At 48.8% G+C, this 11,235-nt stretch overlaps 1 pseudogene; it reads left to right on the forward strand.

Moving 5' to 3' along the window:
* The first annotated feature begins 6,399 nt into the window (after positions 1-6,399).
* On the forward strand, positions 6,400-10,670 carry LOC118989797 (ATP synthase subunit f, mitochondrial-like; annotated as a pseudogene).
* The last annotated feature ends 565 nt before the right edge of the window (positions 10,671-11,235 follow it).

Here is an 11,235-nt window from a genome sequence, read left to right on the forward strand (position 1 = left end):
CAGAAATGAGATAATGGTGTTCTCAGTCCGGGGCTCATATCAGAGTAGGTTCTCTGTAAATGCTTGTGGATTCCAAATCTGGAATTTCCCCCACTGAGCTGAACCTCTGAGTTAGGGCACTGTGTCTCCATGGAGGCTTTATCACAAGGCAAATATGTTCCTAAAGGGGAAAGACCTTAACCTTGGCTCTGTGCTTAGCACCTGCTAGACAAAGAGAAAAAAACCCTTTGGTCCTAAGCAGTCAGCCCTGATGAGAGGAGGGCAGTCCAGGCAGAGAGCTGGTGGCAGAGGCAATGGGACTGGAGGCCTGGGGTTGGCAGGGACACGTAAGAAAGTGCAGATCAATCACATGTGCCCCTGGGCTCAGGACTCAGTGGCAAATCTGTCAGGCCCCGGGCATCCGTGAGGCAGTGCACACTCTCTATGCCCGTTCTTCCCCAGAAGGAAGGGGGTCAACGCCTCACAGGCTGCAGGCCAGAAGCACACTCCCTCACCTCAGCTGACCTGTCACTCCACTTCAGCAACCCTCCCTCCCTGCCCTAATCCCCTCCCAGCCCACTCCCACTCTATCTGCCATCCGGGCAGATCTCTGACCTACAAATCCAGTTACCTTCTTCTGAGGGGCTCTCACCACACTTACGAGTAACTGTAACCTAAAGCAACTCATTTTTCCATCAGTACATAGGCAGAGGGCTATGGTAGCAGCAAGAAGGGCCCCTCAGCTGAGGGCGGGATGGGAGGGGAGGTGACCGCTGGAAGGCTCGGTGAGCTTGCTGAGTTGCAAGGGAGGGACTTCTCGAGGGAACAGGTTCCACAAACATTCTAGCTCTTTCCTGGGCACATGGTACCACTGCATTTCCCTGCTGCTGCTTCAGAACTAGGAGGGCAGAAAGAAAGGGAGGGGGGTGACGCGTGTGGGGAGGAACCGTGAGAAGAGAAACATAGTCAGAAGTTTTCTTCTCAACCTTTATTTACTTTAGATATTTAGCTAAATGTCTGTTTACTTATTTATTTTCAATTACAGTTGACCTTCAACATTACTTTATGTGAGTTCAGGCGTATGGCATAGTGGTTACATGTTATATAACTTACAAAGTCATTGCTTTTCTTAGACTGTGGAGAAAAACTATCTGTGAGGAGTGTGGTGCGGGTGATGTGAGTAGGTCATTTAGGATATGTGTGAGTGTGTGTGTGTGTGTGTGTGTGTGCATTAGATGAGTGTGAGTGTGTCTGTGTGAGTGTGTCTATGTGAGCATGTATTTCTCTGTGTGCATGTGTATGTATGTATGTGTGAGCGTGTCTGCATCGTATTTGTCTCTCTGCGTATGTGTTTATGTATGTGTGTGAGTGTGTGTATTTGTATATAAGTGTGTACAAGTGTCAGTGTGTGTGTGTGCGTAAGAGAACAGGGGCAGGGCTAGGAAGCCAGCGAGTATTTAAAAGTGAATCAAGCAAGAACCAGGCTGACTGGGAGGCAGCCCAAAGACCCTTCAATACTGAGGTAAGTCAAGGCATCTGGGGGCACCAATGTAAGGTCTGGTCAGGTGTTATTGCCCAACCTGTATGCTCTTTAACCACATCCCTTCCTATGAAAGGCCACACCAAAAATAGGAGGGATTTACAAGGTCCCCACTCTCTCACTACAGAGGATTTTTGCTCAGATTTGGGCTTGCAGAGTTATAGAGCCAACGAGCCCAGAGTCATAGAATGTACTGGGCCTTCTACTACGTCCTTTGGATACCCTCAGTGCTGCTAGCTGCCTCTGTAACTGCAAACTGACTCTCAGAAAGGGGAGGGGGCCTGCCCTTAACCTGACTGTAGACCAGGCAGGGAGTCTGCCGCCCAACAGGAATCCCACTGAATAACCCTTGGATTATTTGGAATCAGGAGCAGGTCCCAGGTAGGGCACTTCGCCCCAACACCTTGCTTCCCTGCATGTGTTCTGACCTGAATAGCATAGTCTATAATTACTGCGCTGATCATATTGAAATTATCAAATCAGCTAATCAAGTCCTAGGGTGATTAGTTGTAAAACAAAACAGAACAAAACAAAAATCCTAGGCTTGCAGATTCTTTAGCTCCCCATTGCAGATTTCACTCCCACAGTTGCCTGGCCTGGGCATTGACTTGCCCTCTCCTCTGAATGGTGAAGGGACTCGCGTGGGTGATCAGGACACCAGGAGGAGGAAGAGGAAAGGGAGGTGGAAGAGAGGGTGGAAGGGAAAGGCGTGACCAGGTGTTATTTTTCCAAGCAAACAACCTGGGTATTGCATAAGTTGTGAGGAATCATGAGATGGGAAACCCAGAGTTTCCAAGCAGCATAACAAAATGAATCAAGGAAAAGAAAGAGGATTCCCAAAGATCTGGCTCTGGGACACTTGGAAGGTCTTGTGATTTTTCTCTAGTTCTTATCATTGTGCACTGAACCTGGAGCATTCTGGCTCCTTGACAATAGGGAGAGGAGGGAAAGAGAGTAAGGCCAGGTTGGGATAATAATGCCAGGCAGAGAGGACAACCGAGAAAGGTAACCTGCCTTCTGAGGCAGCCCAGAGCAAGACAATGGGCAGTGCAGGTATACCCTACACAGTCCTGATGGAAGCTTGCTAAAGAGGGAGAAGTTGGGCTGCCAGCCTGGGACGTGGAGGGACTGTCTAGGGAGAACCCTCAGAGGAGGTATTAGGGACCGTGTTCTGCATAAGGGGGAAGCTGTCTTCAGCTCCAGGTCCAGAAAGGAAGAGACTCTTTCCAATTAAAGAGGAGTGGACTCCCTTCCCATTGCCATTGTGTGTCCCCCAACATAGTCCACAGAGAGAACAGGGACCCAAAGCCAGGAGACAGCCAGCAAGAGGCAGTACCACAATGCTGTCCTGGGCATTGCAAGCCACAGCAAGAATGTTCTTCCAGTGGAACTGAGTTTCCAAAGCAGGACTTGGCCTGGCACATGCTCCAAACTGAGTCGAAGAGCAATGAGGCACATGCAAAAGAGGATGACCCCCTCCTCTTTCTAAGAAGCTTCAGGACTACCCAGCAGTGGGCAGCTGGGCCCCCTCATCTCTCCCCTGCAGGCCCAGTACTCCTAACCTAGGCAAGACGAGGGCCATTGGCCTTGGCCTCCTTGTCCGTGATCCTGTAACTTGGTGACACTTGAACTCATCCTGAGTACCACTTTTCTCTCTTGACTGCTTGCATACCTGTCTGAAAGCACTTCTTTCCCTTTTGGGCTGCCATGTTCTAGCAGTACACAAGACTGAGCTTCGTCTTCCTCCACCTAAAGTCCTAGAGCACGCACACTGGCCGGTACTCCACCCCTCTCAATCCCAACCCCTGAATCTGCTCACCCAGCCCTTTCTCAGGGCTGGGTCCTGATTTTCTGCCTCCCTGGGGTTTGGCCACTACCTGGATCTCTCTGTCCTTTATCTCCCAAGTCCTGGGTACCAACCCACTCCTGAAATGCTATGTCTGTGTGCAGAGTCTCACCTCTAGAGAAAGCAAGGTCCCCTCAGACCCAAGTTTATCTAGGGAGTTGCTCTACTGATTTGCCCATTCTGGAACCAGAAACTGGATTCTAAAACTCATATTTAGAATCACTCATATTTTCAGCACTCATATTTAACAACACAGAATGTTGAGAATGAGACTTGAAACATCAAGAAGCTATAACATTGCCATTTCTGAGAACAACAGGGTCCATATTCACTCAGGAGAATCATACTCAAGAAACAAAAAGGACATACAGTGGCTGGAGTCCCTCATTTCACTGGCAGTTGGTAGACGTTTGTCCTTTGGTCTCATCTTGGTACATGCTCCAGTGAATTCTGATGTGACTTAGAGAGCAGTTTTCTGCTCTCTATAGACAGTTTTTCACTTTAAGTCCATTCTCCTCTCAACCTGCTTGGGCTTCAGGGTCTGAAAAATGTACTTTTAGGCATACATCTGCCTATCTTTCCATTGACTCATTCATTCAGTACATAATTCCAGTGACCTGCTATGCAGGAGATCCTGGCCTGGGGCCTGCAGCTTCCGTAGAATGATGGCATCACACAGTGGTTGTGAGTGCAGACTCATGCCTGGATCCAATTCCTGGGATCCATACTCACCAGGTGTGTAACTTTGACCCAATTATCAACATTCTGAACTTCAGCTTTCTCATAAGTAAAAAGGACAGGTGATGGTTGTGCCCAACCCATGGGGTTTTGTTATGCTGGGCATATAGTAACTGCTCAATATCTGTGAGCTAATATCTTGGTGGTTTTTTTTGCTGATCCCACCATAAAATAAGGACGCCTGTAGGGTTGTTTCCCATTTTTCTTCCTGTTCTGCCAGGAACAGAGGGGCATCATCATCTAGGGAGCGATGAGGTGGGATTTAGCAGGACCTTTCTTTGGAGATCTCTGCAAGCATAAGCCTGCTTATTGCCCCAGATCCTGCCTCCCCAGCCTCTCAAGCTGGGCATCCCCATATACCCCAGTTCATGAGCTTATCCAGAATAAAGCAGGACATTTATCAGTGGCCTTCACTGCTCCACTTTGCAAGGCTTAGGATGTAGTTGCTAACTCAGTTTGGGGCTTGGGGTCCAGAGTCAGGCAGTGGTGTCTCCCATGCCCTCTACCAGGTCCCCTTTTGTGCCAGCAGACCCAGCAACCATTGGCCTGGAGATCGTTCTGGGCGTCCATGTATCCTTCATACCCTATCACGTCACAGCAACCCAGTCCTCCTCCTGTGTTGGCCAACTACAAAGAATAGGCTTCTGCTTATGTTTCCTCTCCTTAATTCCCATGTAGGGCAATACCTCCTCCCTGGGCCAGGGGCCCTGCTCTGCATCTCAGACAGTGGTGGACCCAATTCCTACCTAGACTCTGAATCCTTCTCCTCAAGGCTGAGGTCTTTTTCCCATCCCCGTCTGCTGCTCCATTTGTATGGATAATATCCTTGGCTTATCTGGTTAGATATGCCCCTGCTTACTGCCCAGGCTGAATTTGAAAATTGTTTGCTGCTGTGTTCCTTCTGTTACCCTTGGGTGGACCAAACCACTTGGGTTTAGATTTCCGAGTCTCTATATCAGGACAGTTTTTCCAACCTTGAGACCACCCAGTTCAGACTTGGGGACTCAGGGAGAATGCAGCACTTGCTAGTAGTATGAGCTTGATAAAGTTAAAAACTTTCTTGCCCCAACTGTCTCAAGTATAAAGTTGGAAAATAAGGCCTATCTCATAGGCCTGTTGTGAGGATTAAACAAGGTAATACACACAGGGCACATAGTACAATGCCTGGCACTTAGTAAGTCAACAATAAAACACAACCACAGAAGTGTTTAAAGCAACAGATAAAAGGAAATTTGTTCACTTTTTGGCACTTAATTTTGTGTTCACATATTTCTTGTCACTCCCTTGAAAACTGTAATCATGCTCCCTTCTCCATGCAGCTCACGCTGTTCCCAACCACAGGGCCCAAGGTGGGGGTGCTGAAGAGCTTTGAGGTGGGTAGAACAGAGTCTGCCCTGGTACTGGGCAGAGTGGTTTGGGGGTCCAGTCACCTCCTGGTCACCAAAGGAGCAGCTGGTGCTCAGAACCATAGTGTAATGGCTGTAGGCATGAGCATGCACCAGGGGAGAGGAGAAGGAAAAGAGACGGGAGAGGAGGGAGAACCCAGGAAACGGGAATGGGAACATGAACAAAGGGCCTCCCGTAAATAGGGCAGAGACAAACCTAAAGGCTCTTCTGTGCTAGGCCAACTTGGGTGTGACAGCACACCAAAGCCAGGCTGCTCCTCCGCCCTCTCTGTTCCACACTTTCAGGACCCATGGGCAGGGCTGGGCTGGGAAAACGCTGTTCCACATTGATGCTATCTTCTCAGCAATTAGCCCAGCTTCATCAGCCCTCCAAGGCTCCACAATGCTCTAATTACACTTCCCACCAGAGACACGTTTCACAGATGGAGGTAGTGATAAGAGCACTTAGCCTTGGTCTGTGGGTCAAAGTTGCCTCTGATCTGGGCCTCTCCAAGCACAGTGCTCCCCCTCATCCTGGGGAAGATGAGCAGAAGTGATCTGTCAACTCATTAAGCCTGGGGCAAAGAAGGACACAAAGCAGGTACCTAGAACCTCCTTCCTCTGGTCCCAAGGAGGTCAGCTTAACTATTGCCATAAATGAGAAGCGGGAGGGGACCCCACCTGGATAGGATTGAAAAATTTGAGTTCAAGGGCTGGTTCTGCCACAGACTCCTCAGGTGAGACACTAAACTAAACTACAGAAAGAGATGCTCATCATCGCCATCATTGTCACCATCAGCAACATCATTTCACAACTGTGGGTTCATCCCCACGCACACAGTTGTACCTTCCTGCTCTGTGCTGCACTGGGTCAATGAACCTTTGTGGACTGAGGCTGGAGAGAACAAACCATGGGTGAATGCCGCATCACAGACTGCAACTACTCGAAGTCTTCGGGGCCATGTCAGCCTGGACACAAGATGATCACCAGCCTGATGTGGGTCAACTGGGTGAGGGCACAATAGTTGTGAATGTGTTTCATGAAACCAAGCAGCCTGTTAGTGCTCTGCTGTGTGTTCCCCAACATCACCTACCTGAGATCCAGGAGGGGTTTCCTTGAGCCTCACCTGTGTTTTCCAATCAAGAGAGCCCTCTCTGCTTGAATGAAGTTCCACAAGGTCATGGAGTTCTAGCTGTATTGTTCATAGCTGTATCCACTGTACAGAACACATAGGAGAAGAGTCAATAAATGTTTGATGAAAGAATGAATGAAGTTCTCCACTTCACACACTCGGGCCCCCAAGTGTCAGCCTGGAGCCATGCTCACCATAGAACTTAGCCTCTACTCGACTACAATTGAATACAGTTGGCCTCTTCTTAATATCCTCCTCAATCTTTTAGATCTTAACTATACATAAGAACCACCAGAGGAGCTTCTTTTAAAAATCTACTGCCCAGACCCCACTTCCAGAAGCTAGGTTGGGAGTAAGACCTCTCGTTGCTATATTTTTGAAATACCAATTAAACATTAGTGATTCCAACATGCAGCTGAGACTGAGAACTGCTGTTGTAGACAGAGCGGAAGGACAGAAGGGCAGAAAGAGATGAGGTCATTTTGTAACACTTTTAGCAACTTTTCCCAACAACACACCCTACAGCCTTTTCCTGTCACCTCTAAACTGGCAGGTGACTCTCTCTGGAAAGTCCCAGCCCTGTGTTTCAAGCCTAATTACCTCCCCCAGTGTACGCTTACCCCAAAGGAAAATCACGCTTCCTCTTCACACTAAAGCTGGTCTTTTTCTGTTCACTCTCTTTGCCGTGCCTTAGTGGGTGACTTCAGCCATGCTCTTGCCTTCCAAATTTAGCAGGGGACAGGCTGAGAGTCTCCGAACTCCCAAAGCTCTCTCAAATAGACCCACAAGTTTTGCAGCAGATTGGGACTATAAGATACCAGTCTGTTGTTTTTTTTTTTTGTCTCAATTTTGTCAGTGTCCCTTCTCTTGTTTTGAGGTGATGGAAGAGAAAAGAAAGATCACAGCACCCCCTGCTAAGCTAACCCTCTGCCTCAATAGCTCTCTTAAAGAATGCCCTCCAAATGTCTTGTTTTCTGTATAAGCTTGGCTGGGTCAACAGTTGCTAGACATATTTTTCTTTAACCTCTGAGAAGTCCCTTGTGGATATATTTAGCACCTCTCTCTAGAGTCGTTGGTACGTCTCACCTATGTCTTTGGTACAAGGGCTTCCTCACCAAAATTTTGGATCCATGGGAAGTGTTCCATTTCATATCACTTTATACCACCAATTCCTATTCCCTGGGGCCCTGAAACAAGGAAAAGCTGGTGGCAGTGACCGCCCGGATCGACCTCTGGGATTACATGCTGTTGTGCCCCGTCTGCAGTGGCACTGAGCTGGCCCGTGTCACATCGCGCTGCTCCGAGCTCAAGTGCTGCTGCCCAGACTTCGCAACCACTTAGGGGCGAGTTTCTTATTCTAACAATTCCTATTCTTAGTCGCTAAGTGTCCCACCACAAAGGTCGGAGGTTTAGCTCTCTCTCTTTGTAATAGGTGGAGCAGATCTTCTCGGAGTTAGTCAAAAAACAAGAGAGAATGTCCCGGGCTCAACACTTCCCGGAATCCTTTCCCCGACCGCTCAGAAATCTGTCCCTCCACGGTTGTTTCTCGTGTCACTTTCCCAAACATCTACCCAGCGGCAGCCCTTATGTGGCCTACTTCACGTCTCCCGAGAGTTTGGCTGATTATATGAGTTCATGGGTTACATACTTTGGCTTTATTTCTCTGTGTCCTCCCCATTCTCTTCTTCTGGTCTTGTTCTGCTTCCTTCCTTTTTCTCACTTGTGCCTCTGTTATGCTGGAGACTCAAAATCAAAGAGGTTTCTGAGCCCTGAATAAAAGCTCAACATGGCCTCAGTGGCTCCAAGATGCTCTGCGGTCTCGCTTCCCCGGGCTGGGCGGGGTCTCTATGCCCACTTTCAGGCCACCTATATGCTGTAGCCACTTTGACAAAAGCTGTTGACGTCCCACCAATATTGCCTCTACCTTTTCCACCTTCACACGTGCCAACCTGCTTCAACGGCTGCACCTGGCCCTCGTGCTAGGGTTCTTCTCCAGCTGCCGACCTGCAGTGGGTCAGGTGCTAGGAATTAACACCCTCACCATCCCCTAGAAATAGCTCTCCGTCAGTGACTAATGGAAAATAGTAGCTAAAGAAACCATTTCCCTGCTTCTTCAGTAGGATAACTCAGTGCTGTTCTACACCAGTTCCCAGGCTTGCTCAGAAGGATGAGGTTGCCACAACTTCACTGGGTGTCTTCCCTTCCCTGTTACGTTTTTCTGTTCCCCTAGCAGTCAGTATGCTGTCTCAGGGTGTGCTTCTAGGGGAACCCCGACCAAAAAAGGTTCTGAGTCAGAAATAAAATTATTGTGGGCGGATTGGAGGGACCGACAGATGCCAAATAGGTATTGCATCTCTCATTACAAGACTACGTATAGACAGGACATCTTTAAGAGAACAAACCTAGAAGCAGCCCGAAAAGGATGAAGAAAATGTATTCCTCTCTCTGTTCCTCTTCCTACTCCTTCCTTTTCTCTTCCCCTCTTCCTCCACTGCCTCCAACCTTTAGAGTATGACCCAAGGCTCTCTTACAGCTCAGCCCATTCTCCTCCCTTCACAGCACCCAGCTTTGTGCTGACCTGGGTGTGGGGCCTGTCTCCCTTTTCTGCCCGGCAAGTGGCCCTCAGGAGCAGCTGGCCTGCCATTGCCTGTGAGCACACCCCCAGGTGCCAACCTTTGTCTAGGTCTTTTAGAAAGAAGTCAGCAAAATTATTCACTGATGAAAGAATCTAGGCTTAGGAAAGAAATCTAATCAAACCTAGGCATTTTCTCCCCCTATCAGATGATGGGAAATCTCTTATCTTGGCGTCAGCTGTGTCAGGAAAGGAGCTACCTCATTATTTAATATTGGCAGATGCGACTTAAGGACTTGAGATAGAGGCCAGTAAAAATGCACACAACAGCAGTGATGGGGGTGCGGAGAAGGTGGTGCTTGTTCACCACCCCCCAAGCCTATGGGACCCCGCGGGCTGTTTTTCACTCAGCATGTGTTCATGCCGAAACCCCACGTGGGTTCTGAGGTGCACGGTGAGTGGGGTGTCAGTGACCTGACAGGGCTCATCGCCACAGCAAAATCACGGCCATGGAGAGCCACTGTCACTGCTTGGCATCACAACCCTCAAGGGCATGGGATACAGGAAAGGTTGAGGGACCCCTAAGAACGGTGACACTTCCACCTGGACCACTCCTTGTGGAGCAGATGGTGTCTGATACCCACCTGCAGGGGAGGGGAGTTGTACACCCATCCCTTTTCTGCTCCCAGAATGAGCTCGGGGCTCCACAGCAGCAGGGCTCCTCGGCCTATCTGCATGGGTGGGTCAAACACAGTCGTCCTTGGAGCTCAGGAGCTGGAGGGATGTCTTGCCTGCCCATTCTGCCGACACACAAATTTTCTCTGCCAGGGAGAATGATTTATTTGTATGTCTTCATTGAAGGCAATTATTTTTAAGCACCTTGCTGGGCATGCTGGGTGATCTCATGAGCGCCTGTCTCGCTTGGAGGGAAAGCGGGAAAAGCAGCCGCCCTTCTCCTGACTCATCCAGGGGATTCTCTTCTTTCTCTGGCGCTTTCATGCAAAGATGAGGAGCCTGCCTTTCCCTCTTGAGAGGCACCAATTCACTAATAAAACTCATCAAGGAGGATATTTTAAAAGCACTTCCCTTTGGGAAAGAATTTTTCTTTTTTAGAAAAAATATTCAGCTCTCCTGTTTTTTTTTTTTTTACATTAAAAACAAGTTGCGCCCAGACTTTAAGACAGCGTCGGTCGTACCACTGAAGGAGAAGAGGGAGACTCATGGATATCAGACTAGGGGAGCTGCCAAGCCGGATACTGATGTGGGATGTCCCCCCTAAAGGCATTGCGGGAGCATTTCAAGGAGATTGCTATTGGTCTTACAACAAGTATGTCAATGTGAAGAAAGGGAGTGTTGCTGGAGTTTCCATGGTGCTGGCAGCTTACGTGCTTTTTAACTACGGCTGTTCTTACAAGGAACCCAAACATGAGCGGCGACGCAAGTGCCGCTGAAGCGGACCTGGGGTGGACTCCCGCTTCCTGACCCTCACCTTTGCACAGCACCTCTGAATCCTTTTACGTCAGAATCAACACCTAATAAAAGGTGGCTGGTACTGGGTTGCTTCAAAAAAAAAATCCAAGTTGCATAAAACTTTATTCAATAAGTAAACTTAACACTAAACATGTCCTAGATGTTCAGAGTAAATAGTCGTGCTTGGGAAAGAGGGAAAGGAGTGGGAAGGAAAAGAGGCAGAAAGGACAGAGGACGAACCCTGGCAACAGAAAAGTATCCATAGAAAACAGGGGAAAGAGACAGAGTATTCCGGGTTCTCCTTTCCCTACTCGCCAGTTTCTCAAACAAGGGGCGGTTCTGCCTCATTCACCCCTCACTGCCTCCACCACTCCTCCACCATCCACACCTCGGTTCAGATCTCCACTGCCACTGACCCTGCTCCTAAAAGGCTTCTATGCCAGTTGTGTTTCCTCCGTAAATCGGTGCTGGATTTGACATAATATCCCCTCTCTGTTTTCTTTCCTTCCACACCACCCATGATGCTGGGGCTGTGTGTGGGGGTACATAGATTCCCACATTAGATCTGGTGT

Source organism: Sturnira hondurensis, unplaced genomic scaffold (assembly GCF_014824575.4).
Source record: "Sturnira hondurensis isolate 20B ecotype Veracruz unplaced genomic scaffold, ASM1482457v3 Scaffold0006505, whole genome shotgun sequence".
Lineage (NCBI taxonomy): Eukaryota > Metazoa > Chordata > Mammalia > Chiroptera > Phyllostomidae > Sturnira > Sturnira hondurensis.